General features: G+C 42.4%; 2 long non-coding RNA genes across 2 annotated transcripts; one reads left to right on the top strand and one right to left on the bottom strand.

The window, feature by feature from the left end:
• Positions 1 to 12,585: 12,585 nt before the first annotated feature.
• Positions 12,586 to 13,685, bottom strand: LOC148658495 (uncharacterized). Its single transcript, XR_015940558.1, has 3 exons — positions 13,547 to 13,685; positions 13,324 to 13,410; positions 12,586 to 12,843 (listed from the first exon to the last, which is right to left on the bottom strand). It is a non-coding gene; the product is annotated as an uncharacterized LOC148658495 (long non-coding RNA).
• A 2,313-nt stretch (positions 13,686 to 15,998) lies between these two features.
• On the top strand, positions 15,999 to 17,210 carry LOC148658494 (uncharacterized). The gene is made up of 3 exons (XR_015940557.1): positions 15,999 to 16,029; positions 16,118 to 16,231; positions 16,340 to 17,210. It is a non-coding gene; the product is annotated as an uncharacterized LOC148658494 (long non-coding RNA).
• Positions 17,211 to 26,423: the final 9,213 nt, after the last annotated feature.

Raw genomic sequence — 26,423 nt, 5'->3', positions numbered from 1 at the left:
ACGGTGACATCACTGCCTTTCATATGAATCCTTTCATATGGATACATTTTGACACTGTGCTTAACAATCTTAGGAAGAACACAAATAAAGCCTGTTAGCCTGGTTTTTGGCTAAAAAATCAAAGCAAAGGTGTGTCGCCGACATAAGCATAGTACGTAATTCAGGCTTTATGAACTTTAATAATCAATAACCCTAATTAATCGAATCCCAGGTGTGAATTCATAAAGCCTGAATTACGTACTATGCCTACATCTGTGAAACACCTGATCATGTACTCTAAAGATTTCAGTGCTTTGTGTATATTCTAATCACAGCGGAGGCAGGGTGTGTGGGGACAGGTTTAGGCTGAAATTGAATTGGGGATCTGTATTCTTCGCAACTGAAACATTTTCTCTGAAAGCATTTTCTTCCCTGTTTAGCTGATCTTTTGCTGCCTACGCATGCTGCATGCTTGAACAGCTCCTTAGGTGAATTATTATACTTGACTGAGAAAGCTTTAGCGAACTTAACATTTTTATTATCAATACATTGTAAATAAATTGTAAACTGTAAACGTTAGCATTGGTGTTATTAATTTTTCACTTAAGTTTATGGAGGAGTGTCAGCTGTCAATGGGAGCAGACCCCCCCCCCCCCCCTTAGGCTGGGCAAATGATTTTTTTCATTTAAAAAAAAGAGATATAATGATGTGTTCCTGCTTATCTTAGACATTGCACAACTTTAAAAGCTATAAAATCAGGCTTCTATAGTTAATAATCACTTTTTATGCGCAATAAAACAAGTGATCTTTATTCCTTGTCATCAGATCTTTCTTGGAAAAATGTCTTTTATGTGTTGCAAAAACCTGACTTGCTTTAACAAAATATATTTACAAATCCTTTTGCCTGGCAATCTACCTGAATGCCCAACTATCTGAGAAATCCTCCGTGACTACACTTGTTATCAGAGTAAACAAAAGCATACTTTTAGAATTTGATTAATAGGGAATATAATATATATATAATATATATATAATATATTGTAGTATTTTCGGGCTCGGTGAGGACAGGCACAGATTCAGACATTACTTCTCGTGTCTAATCTTTAGTTTTGCAGGATTTGCGTGATAAGCACATTGTTTAATGGGGATGACATTACCCACGTCTATTATCACTGTACAACATTACTTCAGGTGGGTAGCTGGGTCAGTCTGAAGAGCGCCTGGCTAGGGAACGTGTCGAGGGGCAGGATGGGAGTATTAGTGGTCAGGGTGGGGACTAGCAGTGCCGCTGACCCATTGCAAAATGGGCGTATAGTTTGGTGAGATCACCCTTATTATACTTGTACCCAATTGCCACCCTATCCCTGTGTAGCTACCCGAATAGACCCCTGTGTGTTGCTCTCTCTCTTGCTGTCACTCTCACTCTGTCTCTTAATTCAATTCAAGGTTTTTGAATTGTAGTGTAATTCTCGTATGAAGTGTTGTACAATGATAATAGACGTGGGTAATGTCATCCCCATTAAACAATGTGCTTATCACGCAAATCCTGCTAAACTAAAAATTAGATACAAGAAGAGTATTATTGGACAATGTTGTGAGGGTTTGGTGGTTTGATTAAAATCGCAAATGTGTGTTTAATTAAATGCCTTTATTAATTCACAGTCTGACAATGCAATGTTAGTCGTTATCTTTGTCTTCTAAGTCCCTTAATTAACTTTAAGCATAGCTTTCTCACCATTTAGATTTATTTTCATACCAAAATGTTCACCTCTTGCACATGAACTCAGTGAGCTAATTATCTTTTTCTAAACCTCTGGTTTTTCATCGATGCGAGTAGTATAAAGCGACACCTTTCGTCAAACTTTTGACAGGTACCACGCCCCCCTTTTCCAGCCAATGGGCGTCAGTGGTGGTTGGCTGTCCAGCCTCCTTGCCAGCCAATGGCGTGTTGTTATTTGTGCATGTCCCGCCCCCTCAGGAGCCAATGGTGTGTCGTTAAGGGTCGGAGCTCCCGCCTCCCCCCGACCGGTCGGTCCGGAGCCTCAGGGTCCCAAAGCCCCAAGGCGGAGCATCCCTTGCTTTAGGTGTGTGAAAGTGTGTATTGGTTTGGAAGGGGACCATGTCTGCCGCAGGGTTGAGTGTGCTCTATTATAACCCTAGGAAATCGGGTAGTTACGGCGGCGCGGAGTCTGGTGCGGGCCGCAGGTGTGAGCGGCGCCAGCTGCGGCCGGGTGGCCGAGTGGTTGTCCAGCCAGGCTGTTTATACGCTGCACAAGCCGGCGCGCGTACGTTTTAAGAGAAACAGGACGCTGGTGTCCAAAATGGACTGGCAGTGGCAGGCCGACTTGGTGGACATGAGAGAACACCACAAGTTCAACGGCGGTTTCTGTTACATCTTAATGTGTATAGACATGCTGTCTAAATACGCTTGGGCCGTGCCGCTGAAAACCAAGACTGGAGGGGCCGTGACAGGCGCCTTCCGAAATATACTGCAAGAGGGGCGTGCTCCTAAAAAGCTACAAACGGACGAAGGTAAAGTATTTCTTTACAGGACCTTCCAAAATTTTCTCAAACGTGAGAATATTGAACATTTCGTTACGGCCAGCGATGTGAAGGCTAGCATGGTCGAGAGGTTTAACAGAACTATTAAAACAAAAATGTGGAGGTACCTGACACACAAAAACACCTTTCGATATATCGACATCCTTTCAGATCTTATTTACGCTTATGACCATAGTTACCACACGACTATTAAACGAACCCCGGCTTCTTTTACGTCCGACAACTCCCTTGAGGTGTGGAGAATGGTCTATGACGAGCACTTTAAGAGAAAACCGTCAAAGTTTTCATTTAATGTGGGTTATCGCGTGCTGGTGTCCAAAATAAAGGGAGTGTTTGAGAAGGGATATGAACAGACCTTCACAGATGAAATTTTCATTGTCAAAGAGCGGACTGCGGCTCTGAGACCCTATTACAAACTGCAGGACTATGCAGGCGACGACATTAAGGGCTCCTTCTATGCCGAAGAGCTACTGAGAACGTCTGCCGCATCCAAACGATTTTAGCAGCCAGGGGTCGTGGCAAAAACAAACAGCTTTTGGTAAAGTGGCGCGGCTGGAGCGATAAATTCAATAGTTGGGTAAAGGCTTCCGAGGTCCAAGACATATAGAGGTGGTGAAAAATGAACCCCAATGGTTTCTATGTGACGCTGGCCAGTAATTCAAAGATGATTCCAAAGAACACCAACGCGTGCTTCACAGAGCATCTGGCAAAGGCGATTGACCTGGACGGGGGCTGGGAAGTGGGCCTGGTCGAGCTGCACTATCCGCATACACTAAACACTTTTGATGAAGACGAAGTTTTTCTGTTCGTCAGCGAGGAGCTCAAGACTATATGGAGCTGTACCTTACCGAGAGGGTACTACAGCAACATCAAGCAGCTCTTGCATGAAATGAAACGGGCTGCGGAAAAATCCAAGTTAATGGCTGTAAGTCTTAAATACAACCCCATTAGCCGGTCGGTAAGGATTGTTAGTGATAAACGGTTTGTTATACAGGTGCGTAACCGCCTGGCGAGGATGTTGGGTTTCAATTCGGGTGTCGGGGGTGTAAAATCACCGCACCCCGTCGATATGACTGGCGGATTTAACACCATGTATATATAAACCGATATCATAGAACGCCAGTTAATAGGCGACGTCTACGCACCGCTTTTGCGTTGTGTGCCCTTCAGAGGCGTTGATGGTTAATTCGTCACAGTATTGTACAACAAACCCCATTATGTGTCGATGAGCATCGACCATTTTAACAACATCACTTTTGAAATAAAGACGGATCAAAACGAACACGTGTCATTTGCATTTGGAAAGGTCATCGTCAAGCTGCATTTCAGACCTGTGAAAGCGACAAACATCTAAAAGGATGACGGTCATCAAGAGCTACGGGGATCCTTCTTTGTATACGCACTACTACAAACAACAGGCTGGTTATGGATTACCAGGATTTTCAGGGCTACCGGTTCAGTTCGGCGCTGGTATCATTTTTCAGAGCGCTATTTAGAAAAGCCGTGCCTTTTCTGAAACGCGGGTTTGAAATAGCTAAGCCGCACATGGCATCGGCAGCTAAAAACATCACCAAAGACGTGGTCGGCAACGTTACAAGCGCGGTCATGTCTAAGGTGGCTGCACATCAGCAGGAAGGTTCGGGTCTAGCATACATCCGCAGGGGTGTCAAGAGAAAAAGACAGACGTCATCATCTCACCGTCGGGGGCCGCCGAAACCTGATAAAAGAACGGCTAAGCGCAGACAGGCAACGCATAAAAGCTTCAGGTCGACCAAGAAGGGCTTGACACACCGCAATCAACGAGACACGAAACGACATATTTTAAACATGGCTTTTGTTCACGGCGGGTCTGCAGAATGCTCCAAGTCGGAGCTGGACATATTTCAATTAGCGCCTACCCAAACAAGCGTCAAGAAAAGCTTTTACATAGAAGTTCCACCCCTCACGGCCCTAACGGAAAACGCATCTCTGGAGTTCTACGTCGCAGGCAACGGAGAAGATTATAGATAGATAGATAATACTTTATTAATCCCGTAGGGAAATTGAGGAAATTGAGGTGTTACAGCAGTCCAGCCCAAGACAAGCAAAACAGACATCAGAATAGTTATAAAACAAAAGACAAACAAGATAAATAAAAATAAAAATAAATACATAGGTGTGTGCAAAATGTGCTGATCATAGTCACTGTAAAAACAATAAAATATGTGCAAAATGTGCATAGGTTTATACTGACTGATTGTCCAAAAAGTACAATGGAGTAAACATGCTGTTCATAGAGGAGCAAATGAAGGGCTAAAAGTCCTAGCCAAGGGCATCGTTATACGCCCTGACAGCTTCCGGGAGGAAAGACCTGCGGAAACGTTCCCTTGAACACCGTAGCTGGAGCAGTCTATTGCTAAATGTGCTCCGCTGCCCAGTAACAGTCCCATGAAGCAGATGAGAGGTGTTGTTCATGATGGCTGGTCAGCATTCTCCTCTCAGACACCATCTCCATGGGGTCAAGGCTCATCCCCAGTACAGTGCCAGCCATCTTGATGAGTTTATTGAGCCTTTTGTCATGATGCTGCTGCCCCAGCACATCACAGCGTAGAAGATGGCCGCTGCCACCACTGATTCATAAAAAATGTATAGCAGTGTTCCACACACACCAAAGGACCTGAGTCTCCTAAGAAAATAGAGTTGGCTCTGACCCTTCTTGTACAGGGCATCAGTGTTACCAGACCACTCCAGCTTATCGTCCAGGTGTACCCCTAAGTACTTGTAGGAATGTACTTGTAGGAATTATTTAGATTTAAACAACACCCTGCTCTATTTGACCTGTAAAATAACGGAAGCAGACTGTCGGGACATTGATGCGGCAGCCCGTGTGAGCCTGGTGAATTACCCCATCGCTGCCATCTTCAGCCAGTTTGATATCACCGTAGGAGACCGATTGATCAGCCAGAGCAACAACTGCTATCCTTACAGAGCCTTTATAGAGTCTGTCCTGAACTACACTGAAGAGACGCTGAAGACGCAGTATTCAACACGGCTCTTTTACAAAGACACAGCCGGGGAACACGAGTCCACAATTTTGGATGGTCCCAATCAGGGGTTCTGAAAAAGAGCATCATACACGACGCAAAGCCGAAAACTGGAGCTCCTGGGTCACATTCACGCAGACCTGTTTTTTCAGGACAAACTACTACTGAATGGCGTAGACCTGAAAATAAAACTCACGTGCAACAGAGATGCTTTCTGCTTAATGAACAACGCCGGAGAACACAAACTGAGCGTACTCTCTGCATCTTTGTTTGTGAAAAGAGTCAGAGTGTCACCCGGGGTCAGACTGGGACACGCCGAAGCACTCCAGACAGCCAACGCTAAATACCCCATAGACCGCGTACAGATGAAAGTCTTCAGCCTGCCTGCAGGGAGCCGTGTGTGTAACCAAGAAAACCTCTTTCTAGGACAGTTACCCAAAGTGGTCATTTTGGAGTTTGTGGACAACGCGGCACTCAGCGGCAGTTTTACCCAAAACCCCTTCAATTTTAAACACTACAACGTTAACTTTCTGGCTCTCTACGCGGACAGTGAACAAATCCCCACTAAACCGCTTCAACCAGACTTCCAGAATGGACATTGCGTCCGTGAATATTTTAATCTGGTGGAAACAGCCGGGAAGCGTCTGAAAGACAAACCACTTCTGGTGGACCGCGAGGAGTACGCGCGCGGTTACACATTGTTCGCTTTCAACCTTAGCCCCGACGACGAGTGCACAGGGCATTATTCACTTATCAAAACGGGTAATCTGAGAGCTGAAATACGCTTCGCGCTACCGCTACCCACTACAGTTAACATGGTTGTATACGCGCTGTTCGACAACGTGATAGAGCTGGATATGAGGCGTCAAGTCATTTACGACTTCAGCTAAAAAGCACGGGAGGCCACACAACCTGCACATAAAGATGAACACCAAACAGCTGGAAGACATTCTAACCTGAGACTGCTACACCCGAGACAGTTTTCTAGGCGTGTTCCCCAGTGATGCCCTACCACGCGAGAGACTGGCGCGGCGCCCGTTGTGTTTAATAGTTAATACTCACCCACACGCCCGCCCCGGTGAACACTGGCTGGCTATTTACTTACCCGACGACGAGGGCGCAGAATTTTTTGACTCCTACGGATTTTCACCCGAAACCTTTTTTCTTTCCCAAGAACATTATTGATTTCTTAAACAAAAATGCTAACTCCATATTTTACAACAACAGACAATTGCAATCTTCTTTTGCAGTGACCTGCGGTCTACATTGCGTCTTTTTTCTATACCATGGATGTAAAGGTTTATCTTTTAGAAACATTTTAGAACTTTATTCTACGAATGCAATCCAGAATGACCGCATGGTGGAAATGTTTCTGAAAAACCGAAGTCGTGTGAGACGGAGACCCCTGTATCCTTTCAAGCCCTTTGAAAATACGAATGTTCAATTATGCGGGTGTTTACGACAATTTAAAACATGTCATAAATGTTATTCGACCGTCTAAAATAAAAATGAAATCGAACCTTTTCGACGTCTGTGTGGTTATTATTTAAAAAGAACACAAAACATGAATTAAAATCACCACAATATTTTTATTATACATTCGCTGTTATAGCGCTCAAGCTTTTTTTAATACATGTTACAGTCAAGCCATTTTTAACCATATTGCGCACGCTTTTTAATATACATTTCAAGTCATTTATCACAAACACACATACCCAGAGAAAAAATGTTACAAAGACAACCATGTGGGTCTAGGTATTAATGATCGTCTCCTTTCAGTGGTCTTAGAGACCGGGTCGACCGTCGACAACTCTACCGGTTGTTTTAAAGTTTTGACCGACGCTGCACACCCCAGCGGGGCAGCCTTGAGTTTTTCAAGTAGCTCTCGATTAGCTCTTGCTCAGCGTTGGCTAGCAAGGTGCCCGGCACGTTGATTTCTGCCATAGCCTCCATGACCACATCCCAACCTTTTGGCTTCTTACCGACCGCAACTGCTTGCTGCTGCGTGAGAGCCCTGACAAGATCAATCATGTGAGAGCCCTCAACGGGTGCCCCCTTGTACACAAATTCCCCTTTTTCATTCCAGGCTATTAATGGTTCATTACGGGCCATGGTCTTTAACAATATCTCGGCATTTCTCTGGAACCGCTGAGACACGCTGTCCAAAATATACCCAAAGTCAGCGTCGCTCGATGACGGCGGTTGTGCTAACGTACGTGATAGTTCGGTGGGTGCATTTTCCGGTAGTACAACGGTTAAAGTCCCCTTTTCGGAAGTCTCCTGGCGTACTAATGTCAAATACCGTTGTAACACCTGGCTGTACATTTTCACTTTTTCATTTTCGGCCAGATGCGAGTTCTGAAGAATGTCACGCATTTCATCATCCAACCGACGGGCTGTTATTTTTCTTACATCGCTTTCGAGCCCAGACTGCTCTCAGAGCCGATTGAGCTGTTTCTGAGGTACCAGGTACATTTTTTCAGCGTGCTCCATTATTGACGTTGTAGAAGCCCCGTAATCAGTGGTACTGCAATACTCAACAGGGTCCCGATAAAACCACCGGACTGGTTCACCAAGAGTCTCTTTCTTTTAAGAGAAACACCCTTTCGACTCAAAGTCTTTATAAGCTTACGCTTTCTCTTCAGGGTCCCAAACTGCTTAGCAGATAACGGTATGTTCTCTCACATGGTATTCAAGGCGATTTCAGCTATGGCCTGTACAAAATCATTTGTAGCCCCGCAGAGAATAGCTTTCCGCTGCTTGGGGGTAGCTTTTACCAGAAAATGTAAGAGAGTCAGGTTTCTCCGAACACGTGAAGACATGACGACGCCCCGAACGTGTTTTTTCGACTGAGTCTGTGGTTGCGAGATCACCAACTTTTAGATTTTTTAAATACATAAGCCGTGGGTACATCTGGGGGGAAAAGACCTGTTCGCAAGCGATAGTCATCTGGGGTGTCGGCATTTAAATCCACCAACAAGTAACCAAAAGGTTTTTTAGTAGCGTCATCGAACGCTTCCAAAAAAAATTTGGCTTTACCGGGGTACATCTGCCGGGACAGGGTTGTAATCTGTAGTTTATCTCTAGGGTTTTTAAACAGCACCATGTACTTTGTATTTAACGCGATGGTTCTACTTTTCCGGCCTTGACAAAACACATTTTGGACGATATACATGATGCTGAGGTTTCGATGGTGTACGTATTTGGTAAAAGCTTTTTCTATCTCATTATTTTCACACGCAGACTCCATCAAATCATCAACTATAATCAAATTTACTCTACCCGGTGGCAGTAGCTGATCGTCGGAAAACGACGTCGGTAGTCCTTCTATAAACTGAATGTATGGAAATTTCACAAGCAACTCAGCCTATAGAGGTTGCCAGCAGCTGTAACACCAGACTATGTTTTCGGGTTTACGAGTCATACGGTATCACCGCTCTCCAAGAGCTGTTTTATAAAATAACTTTTACCGCAATTCGAGGGTCCGGACAAAATGCATGAAAAAGGGTGTTTTAACCTGACATCCATCGTCTTAATATCCGTAGGGCAATGATGTCAAATTTTCTTGCAGCACCCGCTTGTCGTACACCACCTTCTGGGTTTTCTTTAAGGTCCGGGTCTCAATGCGCCAATCCTTTTTAACACGCACGATCATCAGCTGTTGAATAGAAATGTGTTTAAGGGTTAACGCCATAGTCAAAAACCAAGTCCCGCAGACTCTCAAAGTTAACTTTTTCACAATTGTTCACATTGAGCGTAATGTCTTTTACCTTTAAACAGGCTTTCCCTCCATACAGTTTGTACCCGTACGACTTGGGTCCTGTTGATACAAACTCAGTGATGTGTTGTCCAGCAGTGATTTCGCTGGTCAGCTCACCCAAGTAGTCACCCAGTTCCGGATTCCACTCACCCACCCGGCTCACAAAGATAACGGAATCTGTGTCGTGGTACAGACAGCGGCCTTGCAAAGCATTTAGCAGATTGTATAACTCCAAGCGGGCATAGGTGGTTGTAAAGCTAGCGATGAAAATGTTAGTGTTTGAATGGCCTGTATAGTGGTGTTTAGTGTGTTTCCACGTAACACAGGCTGTGTTTTAAATCTCCAAAGTTGTTATATATTATTCGGGGGTGCCCCAGTGGGTATTTTTAAGTTTTGTTCACAAACGGATACAGACTGGTGAAATCATAGTAATGAATTTATTCACCGGGCTGCGCTGTGTAATGCAAACAAATTGCATTTGTTCTCCCCCCAAAAAGCGACTCACGCGGTTGCAGAGGCTCTGGTAACTGCGCAGCTGTTAGAAATTTACCCAAGCCCCCATTTTTAACAAGCGTGTCTCTGAACTCGTGCTCCCACAAAACACGCATGTTAAAACCTCTCATTTTGAGAAAATTTATTTTAACCATCGTCTTTCTGTACAACCAGCCAAAAGTAGTTTGTCAGCGGATTAAAATTGTTTTCACAATAACAAACACTACAACAAAAAAAAGCAACCGTTGAACTCAAAGGCTGTCGGCACTCCATCAATTACAGCATAACCATCCAGAAAATATGGGCCAACCTTGAACTCACCGGCCGTGGTTAACGCGTGTTGGATTTTAACGGGCTCTGTGTGTTCGATGTACATAAGCCATTGAATGCTGGGTGTAGAAAATCGTTTTTTGCTTGCGGTGGTAATTGTCATGGGGTAGCAACGCAATAGTCTCTTCCTGTAAAAACATAAGTCTGAACACGGCCATGCAGACACTAGCGATGGTCACAAACTGAAAGGGATCGATGCAGACAACGCAGGCGGCCCCTGACTCAGTCACACGTGTCTTTCTGGTCATATTCATGACCTCGTCCCGAAACCTGATACAGCCTTCTCTTAGAATTGCCACATCCAACTGGCAGTAACGTTTCAACTCTCTCTGTAAGTTAAACACGCTTCCCCTGCATTCTTCATACCACACCAAAAACTCGGCTTTCTCGCTCGGCAGCATGTAGTTAACGCCGTAAAGTTCTGGCGGCGGCATCGGTCCGACATAATTTTGGTTTTCTGAAGTGTTTATCAAGTGTGGAAAATGACCCTTACACCCGGGGAACCCCATGGCGGCCGGCAGTTTGCTTAATTTCATAGGCAGAAAGTTTAAAGAATCGATAAAAATGTTCAGAGCTTTTACGGTCATACACATTATCTTACCACCCTGATTAATTAGTTCAACGTCCATCTTTTCAGCTAACAACTGTCTGATCACTAGGTAATTGTCATATCCCTTGCCATTGTGCGATATGAACGTTTGATTTTTGAAACGTCTATCGATAAATTTACACACAAAATCCTTTAGACAAGTTTCACCATAAAATTCCCGGCTTCGTTTATTGTCAATGTGAAGGGCGTGGACGTAATTTGGTATGTGTGTCCCCGTTTCTTGCATGCATTCAAAGTCCAAAAAAATGTACTTGTTTGAAATTTTGGGGTTGTCCAAAGGCGGTATGTAGCACAATGTGTGTCAGGGGTGTCGATCACGTTGTTACAACGCAAGCACAGTTTCTCTTTACATTTGTGACTTGCGAGGTTATAAACCCCACATTTCTCACAAAAGACCCTGCGCTCACACTTAGTAACACCCGTCGCCGCATTCCGCATGTGTCTCGCCAAACACTGAGAGCTACGACAAAAGACCTTACAGGCCGGGCAATTCTGAATTTCTGCATCAATTTCGCAACACTGGGGATCTAAACAGGTTTTACAAGCTTTAACACAGGCGTGTGCGTTCATGTGGCTATACGCCGCTTAGCAGTTAGTGCAAAAATACACCGCCCCCACAAAAGCTTTAATATTTAAAACCCCATAAAAATGCTCTTCATGCAGTAGAACAAAAAGTATTTTAGAATTTGGTGGTGTGGGCCCCATTGTAAAATATTTCCAATCACCCTGGTCGTGGTACAAAATTTTAATGACCACCTTTAAATGTTTTTCAAAAGCGGTAATGTCTGACAAACTAATTTTCCGATTCTCTGGAAAACCCAACTCTTTGTGCATTCGTTTAGCGCCCTGTAACATTTCCCCATCGGTACAACCTTCATTCAACAAACCGTACACACACCCGGCGAAACACAGATTACCGCCCGTGTACTGTAAGTCGATAAGGCGCGCTTTTTTCTGAGCAATTACCTGGCTGTACAGAACGGATTTAAATCTTGGCCGGGCACCCCCCTGCATATTCCTAACTATCGTCACCACTAATCGGAGGCTGTCATTGATGAGAACCTCTGTGTGGCTCTGTAAGAGGTCTGAGATGTGGCTTAAAAAATCGGCAGCATTTAATTCTCCGGGGTGTCTCCTGCGTGAGAACAAGGGTTTGTTAAAACCACCCGCAGTCAAACGCAGCTGTACAAAATCATTCCTCCCGATATTTGGAGAAAGCTCATCCAATATTCTCTGGACTGCACCATGCACAGCGTCTATAGCCTGTACATACGAGGTTAATCTGTCAAGATTAACAAAACGAAATTCTTCATGGTGCTCTGTTGCTCTAAAATTATTATAAGACCTGTTATAACTACGTATACGCTCCAGGAAAACTAAGGGGTCTCTATTCGCCCCTGCACCGCCACCAACCTGATTCAGATCGTTCAGTACAACCGGTTCTCGGTTACCGCCATCCTGTTCTGCTACAACACCCTCGGGCCTTAAGTTATTTTCTACCACTGCATTTTCATTGCGTGGTTCGGGCGACCCTTGGGAAATCTGCTGCCTCTCTCTGAATCTTTTATGACGCAACAAACATGCTTTTGCCAGTTTAATTCTTTTATTTATGTACAAACGCTTGCTGTTGGCAAGCGGTCGGTCTTTTAAACACTTTTTAGACCGCATGTTTAGTCATTTATCCCGGTGGGTCTTCACCATTGCTCCATGAAATAGCATTACGAGGTAGTGAAATCCAGAGGTTAGATCGACATCCTCTTTAGAAAAAACGTCTAAGAGGCTAGCAGTGTAAACCTGGATCATTTTTGGAAACACTGCCTGTGCACTTGCTAAAGCGGCTCTTAGATTCTCTAAATACCGCTTTTTATCCACCTCATTAGTGCCCACCTTTGATACTAAGTCTGCAATATACCGCTCTGAGTATCCCAAATCACCAAGCACCAAGTCTTTAGGAGCGTTATTATTTCGCTCCGCAGGCTTGACAAGTTTGGATTTGGTCAGCGTCTTAACAGCCGTCTCCGATGCAGTCACCACCTTAGGGTCCGACGTTTCCGCCACATTTGTTTCGCCGCTCGTCGATACAGCTGCTGTGTGAAAAAATAAAAGACTTTTTAATATCACGCCAATGCTCCACATCTCAAAATCAGAAAACTACACTGTGATAAAAATAAAAGACTTTTCAACACAACAATCAATGAAATCTAAACTGTCAAAATCAGAAAACTACGATAACTATGATAAAAACGCCAAACATGTGCCGCATCCTTACACAAAGGGCTGCGGGGGAATGGAACAAGTTACCCGGACATGTTGTTACACCGGTTTCCTTTACGACTGTGGTGGCGCTACTGGGTCAAGCGGCGTGGTTAACGGCCTATAGACCCTCGCACAGACCAGTCGCTTTTAACTTTAAAAGCTAAGCAGTTTTAAAATAAGGTTTTTTAACACTCCCAAACATAAAACTACACGAAGTAGGATCTTTCAGCGAATTAACATCCTAACAAAAGAAGTAATGTTTGCCGTAAGTGGATCATAACACATCTTGACCACGCTTAAATTATATTAACCTTTTATGGTTGATTTCAGACGTTTTGAGCTTGTTGACCCAGTTAACGTGTTGGCTCATCGCAGTTTATTTTTTGAAGGTCCGGGGTCTGCATGGAGTGGGAAAATACCATTAGTGAAAGAACTCAACACCGCAAATTACCAAAAAATAGAAAAACGGTGGGGATTTTTATTATAGACACGTTTAAATGGCCATGCTAAAAGAATGTTTTATATAATACCGACCTCTTCTCTCAGGCGATCTGATAATATGCCCCGCACCCTCTGGTATGACGTGAACATCTGCATGTGTCTCCACAAGGTTTTGCGGTGGTATTGTAAACCCAAACGAGGTTTTTTAAATGTGTAGCGACTTGTCCCTTCGCCCGCGTCTGCAGAATAGACACATACGAGTTTTGGTGTGGAGTATGTACCCCGGTGTCTTTAAGACTCACATGGTCGTAAAGCGTTATTCAAAACATTCGTCGTAATTACTCACCAGTGTTGGGCTGCGCCGTAACTGGCCTTTTTACAGCTGTGGTTTTCGGGGCTTATGGAAATGAATGGATACACACAGTCACGACCACATTACGGAACAATTCCCTGGTAATTCCATTATAATAATTCAATATTGCCTAGTATACAAATATTATACAATGTTTTGTAACTATAGCAAACAGACATGCACCGTGACGTTGTAATTGTCTCACAAAAAGCCGGATATAAATACCGCTGAAATTCGTGGAGTCCTCGTATTCGTCTATCAAGTCGAGCAGTGTTAAGTCTGTAAATAGAATATCTTCAGACTGTTGTAATTGATCGGCGTGATCCATTCTGACGAGTTAGGCGATAACGTGAGACTGTAAGAATTGGAATCCAGCCAAAACTTCACCTGTTAAACCGCTGGTACTTATACCCAAACCGATAAACTCTTCTAAGAAACCCCCCCCATAAAACCATTAATCTTAGGTATCGTTGGGGGTGCACGTACTGGATTGTAGAAATTATTTTAAGAAACATTTTAGAAAACGTTTTAGACCGTTATAATGTTAAAATCTATATTATTTTAACGCATACAACGGTGTCTAAATTTCATAGCTGTTAAAACGTGGTGAAAATGTGCCACGGTGTCTGTGTTTGATTCACCAACAGACTGCTAAGAATATTATCAAGCAAAATGTTTTTATTCACGCTATAAGAAAATGTATCTGTTCTTTATAGGGCCGTGTTCACAAACCAAACTTGATGTTTTGAGATTTTATTTTTTCGCGCTGCGATGTTAAGAACATTTTTGCATGAAATACATGTGGTGCTTGTAAATTAGAAAACTTTACATGAATTTAAAATGTTTGTAAACTTTCCCTGGGGGTTTCCCCCCCCACTCTGCATTCCAGAGCCTTTAACTAACCCCCACACCGCCCATCTCCAAAAACATCACAAATTATCTCTACTAGGTAATTTTAGAACTTTAGGACCAATCCGTTAAAGTATGAAGAACAACACCCCATCATTTGTTGCCTGTTAATACCTTAAAGACTTTTACGCTTGCGATGTGTGGAAATTTATCTTAAACGTTCGAAAAAGCTGTCGCGAATGTGTTATTAAAAATAAAATGTGTCTTATTACGTTATTTTAAAAACTTTAAGACCAACCCCGCGTGTTTAAAATTTATTTTCTGGGCAAAGACATCATTTGTGTTTGCGTGGTGTGTTAATACTTTTAAAGTTTAAAACTTATAAACTGATAAGTGAATATAGACCGTTAGAATGTTAAAATCTATATTATTTAAAGACATACAACGGTGTCTAAATTTCATAGCTGTTAAAACGTGGTGAAAATGTGCCACGGTGTCTGTGTTTGATTCACCAACAGACCGCTAAGAATATTATCAAACAAAATGTTTTTTATTAATGCTATAAGAAAATGTATCTGTTCTTTATAGGGACGTGTTCACAAACCAAGCTTGATATTTTGAGGTTTTATTTTTTCGCGCTGCGATTGTTAAGAACATTTTTGCGTGAAATACATGTGGTGCTTGTAAATTAGAAAACTTTACATTAATTTAAAATGTTTGTAAACTTTCCCTGGGGGTCAATTTTACTCCCCCACTCTGCATTCCAGAGCTTTTAACTAACCCCCCAACACACCGCACGTCTCCAAAAATCACAAATTATCTCTACTAGGTAATTTTAGAACTTTAGGGGCAATCCGTTAAAGTATGAAGAACAACACCCCATCAGTTGTTGCCTGTTAATACCTTAAAGACTTTTACGCTTGCGCTGTGTGCAAATTTATCTCAAACTTTTGAAAAAGCTGTCGCGAATGTTTTATTAAAAATAAACTGTGTCTTATTACGTTATTTTAAAAACTTTAAGACCAACCCTGCGTGTTTAAAATTTATTTTCTGGGGAAACACAACATTTGTGTTTGCGTTGTGTGTTAATACTTTTAAAGTTTAAAACTTATAAACTGATAAGTGAATACGTTTCGCTCTTGATAAATCGGGGGGGGGGGTCATCACAACCAATGTTGTGATGCGTTTTAAAGCATCACAACCAATTGAAAAATGTCTTGTGTTATGTAGGCGTGTTACACCATTGGCGCATATTCTTAAACGCTCCGGCCTGACAGGGTCGCAGTGCGTCCTTGGAGCTATCAGACACCGCGGAGCTGCGGAGATGGCTTCTTTCTGTGGAGAAACGGGGTCCGCTACTCTACAAAGTGAAGAGGTAGGCGGCTAAAATATTTTTTTCTGATCATGGAATTGTTGTATTGGTGCTTAGCGTATGTCATTTTAATACTTGGTCTTCTTTTTAGCAAAACCCGACCCCACCCTCTGCACCCTGTGACAGCGGCGGGGGTGTGAGTTCAGCTGGGGTACCAGATGTTGAAGAACTGCCGGGTGCTAGCGATGATACCACGCTACAAATCGTAAATATTAACGAAAAACCTTAGCTCAAAAGTGCGTTAAATGCTCGATATTTTAGGTACAAAGCATGTCTATTTTGTTAAGCCTTCCTTTTCTTTTTCCTTTAATAGAATAAAGAGGATGTGGATGGGTCAATCTTCAGCCTACCGGCACAACTGAATGTCTCGTGTCTATGCTTGTGTGTTCGCCCAAATGTTAATAAAGCTGATGCCCATGTCCCTAATGAGCCCGATGTTATGCCCCAGATTGTGAAAGAAGTAGTTTATTGCATCTTCAAACACTGTTTAAAGGGGGTCCTGGTTGATGACTGCCCAGCCTGTTTGATTGACCATCCTGGGCAGCAGGGTCACACATGCCTCTCTGGCGGCTACACAGATGGGTTTGAAGATGTGACGTTTGCCGCTTTAGAAATTTATAAGTCTCTCAGTTTAGCCCGAATTTTATCGGCTGTTCTGTACACCGCCAGGTGTCTGGGTTCGCACACCATTACAAATGACACTGAGCGGTGCATAAAACAGTTGCTAAAAAATATAATTGAGGACCGCTCCCCATACGAGCATGTACACACCACACTTGAACAGCTGGATGAAAAATTAGTAGACGTGACTTTTGATGAGTTGCAAAAGAAACACTATTCTTATTTTTACAGACGCAAAAAAAAAAGATCTATGTAAAATGTGAATACAGATTTCACTCTGTTTTACAGACCCGGGTGTGCCATCGTCCGAAGAATGAATGTATATGTCTGAATTCTTACTAAGAGTGCTTCACACACTTCTCTCTACAAAGCTTGATATGCAAAACAAAGAGTCGAATGCTAATGTCCTTAAATTTGTTAAACAGATAGATGTGTATGTCAAGAACTTGAGTGAAATTATTGCAGATCTGATGTTTTCAGATCAGAAAAGGAAGCCTGGGGGGTTCTACAGTGTGTATTCCAAAATACAGCGTGTTTTGCACAGAACCTGTGGTAACACCATCCTGCTGATTACGCAGGCAAATTTTTTTGCTCTGCTAGATCGGATCGCCAAGTGTGGTTCTTATGGCTTTAGACACGGGGAGCGGAAGGGGGTTATGAATGCTTTTTCAGATGCCGCAAAGTTTCTCAGCAATATTGGGGTAGTGGTTACGTGTACCGAACTAATTTTCCGCACCAACATTTAATTGTTGAATGCAAACAGGAGCCGGTAACGCGTGTGTGCTGCGTTGTTTCAGTGTTTGAAAACCCCCCTGTTGAAATAAAGCGGTTCACATTTCACATACTTGCAAACTGGAGTCTGTAACGTGTAAAAAGAGCTGCTGCGCTGTTTCTGTGTTTGAAAACCCACTGTTGAAATAAAGCGGTTCACATTTCACATGGTGTTTGTCCTGCGAATTCTTTCCGTGAGTCTTACGCAGTCAGTGTGTGTGTGCTTACATCCCTGCTGCTTTTGAGACATGGCTTGTGCAGCGTATAAGCAGCCTGGCCGGACAACCACTCGGCCACCCGGCCGCGGCTGGCGCCGCTCACTCCCCGGGATCTCGCGGCCCGCAAAAGACTCCCCGCGCAGCTGTAACTACCCGATTTCCTAGGGTTATAATAGAGCGCACTCAACACGCGGCAGACATGGTCCCCTTCCAAACCAATACACACTTTCACACACCTAAAGCGAGGGATGCGCCGCCTTGGGGCTTTGGGACCCTGAGGCTCCGGACCGACCGGTCGGGGGGAGGTGGGAGTTCCAACCCTTAACGACACACCATTGGCTCCTGAGGGGGCGGGACATGCACAAATAACAACACGCCATTGGCTGGCAAGGGGGCGGGACAGCCAACCACCACTGACGCCCATTGGCTGGAAAAGGGGGGCGTGGTACCTGTCAAAAGTTTGACAAAAGGTGTCACTTTATACTACTACAGATGCGTAATTATGCCATAGCTGGAATCCGAGGGGATCGCTGTGTACACATGTTGTGATATTTAGATGTTTAGAAATAATGCCACCTCGCCGCGGTCCTGCAGGGGACGGCCTGCCAGGCGTTGCTGGATGTACCCAGGGACCAGTGGTACAACTACGCGGCATTGGCGTCGGCCCTCTAGAGGCGTTTCGGCGGGAGAGGGGAGGTGCCGGGACTGCTGCAGGTAAGATTTGCCTAACGCTGCCGCCTAGTGGGAGATCCACTGGGTCCAGTCCCTGCAGACATGTTTTACTTAGCCTGCCAGGGTTACCCTACTCTCCCAGAGGAAGCCCACCAGGAGATAGCGCTAATAAGCCCCGGTTGTGGCCAACCCTTTCCACAGCAGCAGGCTGGGTAAAGCGCTCCTTCTGGCTTTCCGGAGTGGGGGTAGGAGGCCTTCCCCCCTTTCGGCTGCCCCGCTATTCTGCGTAGTTGTACCACTGGTCCCCGGGTACATCCAGCAAGGCGTCATGTGCAAGAGGTGAACATTTTCACAACTCGTGGTCTTTAAAATGCATTTATTGGTTCACAATCTGACAACGCAATGTAAATCATTATCTTTGCATTCTAAGTCCCTTAATTCACTTTAAGCATAGCTTTCTCACTACTTAGATTTATTTTTCATACCATCATTTAACAAAGCAGGAGTGTATACTACTACCTCATGGGATCAAACGTGGAAAGGTTAGAGTAATCGGTTTCATTTTTTAAATTTTAGAAAAGTATCATTTATACAAAAAAAGTTGCGTTTAATACCACTCGATAGTTATATTAATAGAGATGAGCTCTCTATTAAAGCTCAGATCAAAGATCAAACAGCAATATCTCATACACAGGGACTGATCTGTGTTGTGGTTGAGTGTGAATTGTGGCACTCTAGCAGGCAAAGTTATCTGTGCCGAAAAATAAAAAACAGTTTAACAACTCTTAAGCATACTGTTGTTTTTGTTAGACCATTAGACATGCAATACACTTCCTTGTGATCATTTTAGAATCTTTGATTAAGCTGCAAGATTTTTTTTATTTTATATACACAATACTGCTGACATCAGGAAGATTCCCATGCTTTTACTCAGCAGCTTGTTAAAAACAGCACCAATGGTGTTTAAAGCAATTTTTTTACACAGAAGACTGACACAGCTACTTTGAAAATACCTGTGAAACCAGTTTAATTCGTCACAGCCAGCACTTCCGCAGAGAGTGATGAAAACCGCTCAGTGCCAGGTGAATGCACATTAATGTTGGGCTTTTGGGCTCAGGTAGATTTGCACCCTACAGTTCAACCTGCGGTACCGCTGTGTACATACAGTACGAACATGTTGTGTTATTTTGAAATATAAAAAATGTCAATATACTGTAGTGTCCATAATATTTGCTATTTTAGTTTTTCAAATAAATGTTTTTGTTAAAAGAAAACTCATAGCGATGTCTGGATTTGAACACCCGATCTCACGCTTATACAGTAAATCGGTCACTTAAGCCGTCACGCCACCAAGGCATGTCATATGACATGTACTGAAACAGCAGTACAGATAGAGTAATATGGTCAGAAGGTCAACTACATGTAAGACTGATGCTTAAAATGTTTAGGGAGAAATGGAATATTGGTGTGTAATTTTTCTTTAAAATACCAATACCAGCAACATACAGTTTACATACTATGTTTGTGTTCCTAAATTAATATAGTTTACGACCTTCACATGATTTATGCTCCTCTGCTTTTTATGCTTAGCTACTAAAATTTCCCTTTAGTGGTAAAATTCCACATAAATATTCAATACTAAGTGGATTAAAATGTGCACAGTAAAGAGATTAAATGATTAAATATTTTCACTAACGACCAATACACCACAAGCCCGAAAGCACACCAGTATTAATAATATCTACCGTGTCGCATTAACATTGGAATGTTTTTTTTACAAGTGTAAAAAAAGTGATACACAACTCCTCTATAACTCTTCAGTTTACAGAGAAATTCCGCTTCACAACATTGTCCAATAATACTCTTCTTGTGTCTAATTTTTAGTTTAGCAGGATTTGAGCTACAGACCATAACAAAAAATAGAATCCACCTGTGATTCGGGTGTTAACAAAACGTGTTTACAAAGAAAGTGAAATACAGTAATACTACCACCTATATAGATACATAGATTTAGATATTTAGATCCTTAAATTAATATCATTATTAATTTCTTTAGATACGTGATTCCATATTATATTCCCGATTATAAAACAGATAATTCTGGTCCTGGAATCTGATTGGCTGACACCCTTCTGAAGCAGTGCCATAATCTCTGGTATACGCACACCCCAGAATTTTTACTGACTTTTTACTGTGTGATAAAGAAATTTTAAAGACTACTTCTTAGCGTAGATAAGAAAGCGTAGGTAGAAAAACTTGGATTCTCATGTATCTGATACACATATCTTTTTCTGTTGTCTTTGTTGCGCTCTTGAGGATCCTTGTGATATTTTTGACCTCTCGTTGAATGATAAGTGTCGCAGTTTAAATCATTTTCGTTGTTAGAAATTATGAAATGCTCTGTTAAAAGCAAGGGAGTTTTTATGTCTGTTATAGTAAAAGAAAATGCCTGACGAACTAGGGATTGGACAGTTTTTCACTGCTTGTACAATCGATGGAAATGTTCAAATAACTGTGCTAAAGAAATAAAAAAAGTCATTTATTTTATAAATGTTTTATGAAACAACACACTTGACCTTGTTTATACTAATGTACCCGGTGCTTACAGAGCAGTACCTCAACCCCCTCTTGGACAATCTGACCGCATCTCCCTGTTCCTACTCCCAGCCTACAGACGACGTCTCAAACGCACCAAGGCTCCAGTTATAACTGTAAAAACATGGACCAAAGAGGCAGAATTAATGCTTCAGGACTGTTTTGAGTGCACAGACTAGAGTGTGTTCAAAAATGCAGCCTCCCACGGATCCCACACTGATATTGACATGTATGCATCAGTAGTCACCAGCTACATCAGCAAATGTGCTGATGATGTGGTGAGCTTTAAAAAGATACGCAAACTCCTGAATCAAAAACCTTGGATGAACACTGAGATCCACTCCCTGCTCAAAGCCCGTGATGCAGCCTTCAAATCTGGTAATGAGGAAGAACTAAGAGGGGCTAGGAAAGAATTAGCTGGCATAAAAATGCTAGCTGGCATAAAATCTGCCAAGAAACAGTACAAATCCCAGATAGAACACCACTACAACACCAACGCTAACCCACGACACATGTGGCAAGACATAAATACAATCACAAGCTACAAGAGGAAAACAAGCCCTGTAAGGGCTACTGACGCCTCTCTTCCAAACAAGCTTAACACCTTCTACGCTCACTTCGAAGCTCAAAACCCTGAACCAACCACCTGGACCACTGACTCCCCTGCCACCCCACCCCCCATACTATCCAAGCTAGATGTGTGGAAATCACTAAGTAGAGTTAACACACATAAAGCTGCTGGACCCGATGGTATCCCTGGCCTGGTACTCAGAACATGTGCCTGGCAGATAGCTGATGTCTGTACTGACATCTTTAACCTGTCCTTGGCCAAGACCACTGTACCTAGCTGCTTCAAGACGACCACCATCGTGCCAGTACCAAAACAAACTAGCCCCCATATGCGTAAACAACTACCGCCCTATTGCACTCACCCTCATCATAATGAAGTGATTCGAAAAACTACTTATTCCACACATTAAAGCCAGCATTCCAAAAACACTGGATCCTCTCCAGTTTGCCTATTGCACAAACCGCTCCACTGAGGATGCTATCTCTATAGCTTTACACACCACACTAACCCACCTGGATGAAAGGAACACCTATAAAAGAATACTGTTCATTGACTTTAGCTCAGCATTTAACACCATCATACCCTGCCTACAGGGAGGAGATAAAACAACTTGCAGACTGGTGCCGAACCAACAACCTATGTCTCAACATCAGCAAAACCAAAAAGCTGATTGTTGACTTCAGGAGACAAGGAAAAGTCCACTCCCCCATCTACATTGAAGGGTCTGCGGCGGAGACGGTGAATAACTTCAAATTCCTAGGTGTTCACACCTCTAAGGACCTTACATGGACACTGAACACCTCCAGTCTCATCAAGAAGGCACAACAGCGGCTGTACTTCCTGAGAAGGCTGAAGAAAATACACCTACATCCACAGATCCTCACCAACTTCTACAGATGTACGGTGGAGAGCATACTGACCAGCTGTATCACAGTCTGGTACGGCAACTGCACCGCATACGTCCGTAAGGCACTACAGCGGGTGGTCAAAACTGCCCAACACATCATCGGCAGTGCCTTACCATCCATCCAAGAAATATACAACACCAGGAGTCTGAAAAAAGCCACCAAAATTATGTCTGACCCCACTCACCCCAGTCATAACTTGTTTGTTCCCCTACCATCTGGCAGAAGGTTCTGGTCACTTCAGTCGCACACAACTAAACTCCAAAATAGCTTCTTCCACAGAGCTGTCAAGTTGGTGACGCCCCCACTCCCTCCCATCATATTATGATCTCTCCTAACTTCTTCCTGTACCCACAATGACTGTACTCCTACACCACTACACACACGTAAGCCGAAATTGTACTGTCCCCTCGATAGCCAGTAAAACTGTCCCGGTCATAATATTTTATATTTATTAATTAACCATACTATTTTTAGCCATACTATTTTTGTACTGTTCCAAGAATTACCTTGCACTGTTTTTGTCCTGTTATATTTTCTGTATTTGGAATTTTGCAGTTTTGATTACTTGATTACATGTTATTTATGTAATGTTATGACACGTTACTGTTATTGCTATTGTGTTACTATCTATTGTCTTATCTTCTGTCCTATTTATATACTGCACCTGAGTTACTAATGAGAAACACTTTTTATTATACTATGCACCTGTGTAAATATAATGACAATAAAGTTGAATTGAATTTACAAAATATGTTAATGTTCCAAAATAAATATAATTTATGACTTTCACATGCGTTATGCCCCTATTCTTTTTATGCTCAGCTACTAAAATTTCCCTTCAGTGGTAAAATTCCATATAAATATTCAATACTAAGCAGATTAAAATGTGCACAGTAAAGACATTAATTGATTAAATCTTTCCACGACCAACCACCACGAGTGCCCCTGTTGGTCGTTTTGGCCAGCCAATCACGTACCGCGGTATGACGCATTATGATGTAAGGAAATGCCTGCGGTACGTGTTTGTACCGCAAACTTTGAATGGCTGCATCTGTATGACATTCTTTTGACAGGAGGAAAGATATTCTGGGCTCATTACCTTTATTACCACAGCATGCATTATGCTACATTTTTAATGCATCAGTTGACGCGTCCTGAAGTCTCTCAAAAATGTAAAAAATGTAACATAATAAATGTAAAATGTAACGTAATATTGTAATATTGTATGGCCGATCAAAAATAAGAAATAATATATTTTGTATAATATATTAAAATTATATTATATATTAAAATAAAATAAATATATTATATTATTTATTATATAATTATTATATAATAAATAATGTCCCAGTCTAAAGTAGACATTGCATGACATGACATAAAAGTTATATAAAATGGATTTAGACAGTTAAAAAACACTTTGCTTCTAAAAAACAGGTGATTTTTCTTCCTCATGATCAGGTTAGAATCTGTGTATGCTGTAAGTTTTTTTATTTACTTTTTAATTACTATAATTTTTACTGTTTAAACACTAACACTATAATTTTGTAAATGCAACATTCATTTTGGGCAGAAAAAAGCACACACATCCCTTGTTCCTGTGATGTGAAGGAGATAAGCAGGTCTTTGGGGGCGGTGCATTGGCTCTGTGGCTATGGGATCTGCACGTATGGTTGGAAGGTTGCCGGTTTGTATCCTGTGGCCAGCAGAGACACCCTACTCTGTGGGGCCCCTGAGCAAGGCTCTTAACCCCAACTGCTCCAGGGGCACCATATAAATGGCTGACCTTGCGCCCTGACCTCAAGGTTGCTCTTAGAGAGCAAGTTGGGGTATTTGAAAAAGACAAATTCCTTATACAAGAAAGATTGTATATGGCCAATAAAGTTATCCTATCTTATCTTCTGGTAATAATATGAATGAATAAACCTCCAGACCATCTCCAGGATGCTCAGAAAGAGCACAGAAGGGAGTGTTTTGTGACAGCCAGCTAGCACATTATCACTATCAATCTCTAACATTCCCAATAATCACTGATGCAGCTTTAGCTAAGTAATTCCTGGTTTTAAGAGGAGAATGTGATTTTTTTGTGTATACGTTTTGTGTTCCATTGGCAAAATTATTTTAAATTATAGTGTTCACGGAGATTCTAAGCTGATCACGAGGAAGAAAATTCACCCGCTTTTCATGTATATTAAGTGGTCCTTAACTATCTAAAACTATTTTTACAGGTTTTAAAGACTTGAAATGTCTACGCTCCCCACTTTTACCTTGGTGTACCTATAGTGGGGATCTAGCACTTTGGTGAGGCTTGTTCAAGATCTTTAATCTGTTGAGCCAGTGCTGTTTCCTTGGTTCACCCGTACACTTGGGATTGTTTTTGTTTGCAGTGGTCCTTTGTATTACGGTTTATTTTGGTGTCCATCATGGCTTTCAGGTTGGAGAATTTTACTCTGCACCCAACTTTGGAGCAGTTTGAGAAATGTTGCAAGGCAAATATTTTATCTATGACAGGTTTTAGTCTCTTGGTTTACTGGGGACATATCAGATGTTAAATTGAGGAAGGGAGACAACAAATCCCACCCCCAGACATGCAGATGCAGCCATTCAAAACGAGCGAGGTATACTGCGGTGGGCGTGTCACATCAAAACGCGTCATATCACGTCATACACCATTTTACCGCATGCAAATTACATTATGTTAATAGTATCCGGAATAACCTTGTAAAACAGCAAGGTGGAGCTAATAAAGCTTAACCTCTCATGTACAGCATTTGAGCTGTTACCAGAAAACACCCGGTTTCGAATCCCGATCACTGCTTAGGGACAATTTTTATTCAATTAAGAATTTAAGTTGTATACTCTTTAGACGTTTAACTTTAAACTAAGGTTTCTGCTGGAAGAGATGTTAGTGAGGCCAGCAGGGGGCACTCACCCCGCGGTCCATGTGGGTCCTAATGCCCCAGTATAGTGACGGGGACACTATACTGTAAAACGAGCGCCGTCTTACTGATGAGATGTAAAACCCAGGTCCTGACTCTCTGTGGTCATTAAAAATCCCAGGGTATTTCTTGAAAAGAGTAGGGGTGTCCTGGCCAAATTTCCCATGCCTCCTAATAATCCCCCTCTATGAATTGGCTACATTACTTTGTTCTCCCCCCCCCCCCACCTCCGACAGCAGGTGGAGCGACACGCCAGTTGTGGTATTCTCGTCGCATTAAATGGCAACGTCAGCTCAAAGATTTGGTTCAAACCACCAAATGGAGACGGGCGTGCCGACAGCCGGACCCTGCAGATGTGGGATTAACGTTATGATGAGAGAGAGACACAACAGCTTATTAGTAGTTTTATCTTTGGGGTTTTGTATCCCTTTTCCCATAGGACCAGTTACCACGCCCCCATCTGGATATGCCCAATCAGGATATTTATCCCAATCTTTTTTCCTTTATATCTTTATATCTTTATATCTGGGCATAATTTTGGGGTTGCATTATAATTGCAACAAACTGGTTGCTCCTTTTTCTCCTCCTTGGGAGTCTCTTTTTACTTCCCATTTGCAGCACTCGCACTTTTGCATACATGCTTTGCTCTATCTTCCTAGATTCAATAGTTATTAAATCAAATCTGTCTCTGCTCTCCTCAATATCAAGGAAGCAAAGTTGTATATTCTAAGCCACATCAGGTTTTAACCCACTCAAGTTATTTGTTTTATTACTGTGGAAGTATCTTCATTCACTTCCTTTTCATCAGCTAACCCAGAGTATTCTATCCATAAAGTTATAAACCTCTCTATAAAATCTGAAACATCCTCACTTTCCTTCTGCTGACATGCTGTTACTTTTTCTACCTATTTAACTTTTTTTTATTTAGACATTGTTTTTAGCTTTTCCATCAGGAATTGTTGCGTCATATCGCATTCTGTTTTTTCTAGAATATTCTGTTGAATTCTCAAATGTTTCCCTACAATAAGACCTGTCTCTGTTTGCTTATTTTTAGCACATTGTTCATACATTTTTCTACCTTCCTGTTCAGACCATATTCCTT

Source organism: Lepisosteus platostomus, chromosome 7, assembly GCF_059453375.1.
Source record: "Lepisosteus platostomus isolate fLepPlt1 chromosome 7, fLepPlt1.hap1, whole genome shotgun sequence".
NCBI lineage: Eukaryota > Metazoa > Chordata > Actinopteri > Semionotiformes > Lepisosteidae > Lepisosteus > Lepisosteus platostomus.
Note: the sequence above shows the minus strand (reverse complement) of the source record. Positions and strands in the feature narration are given on the sequence as shown.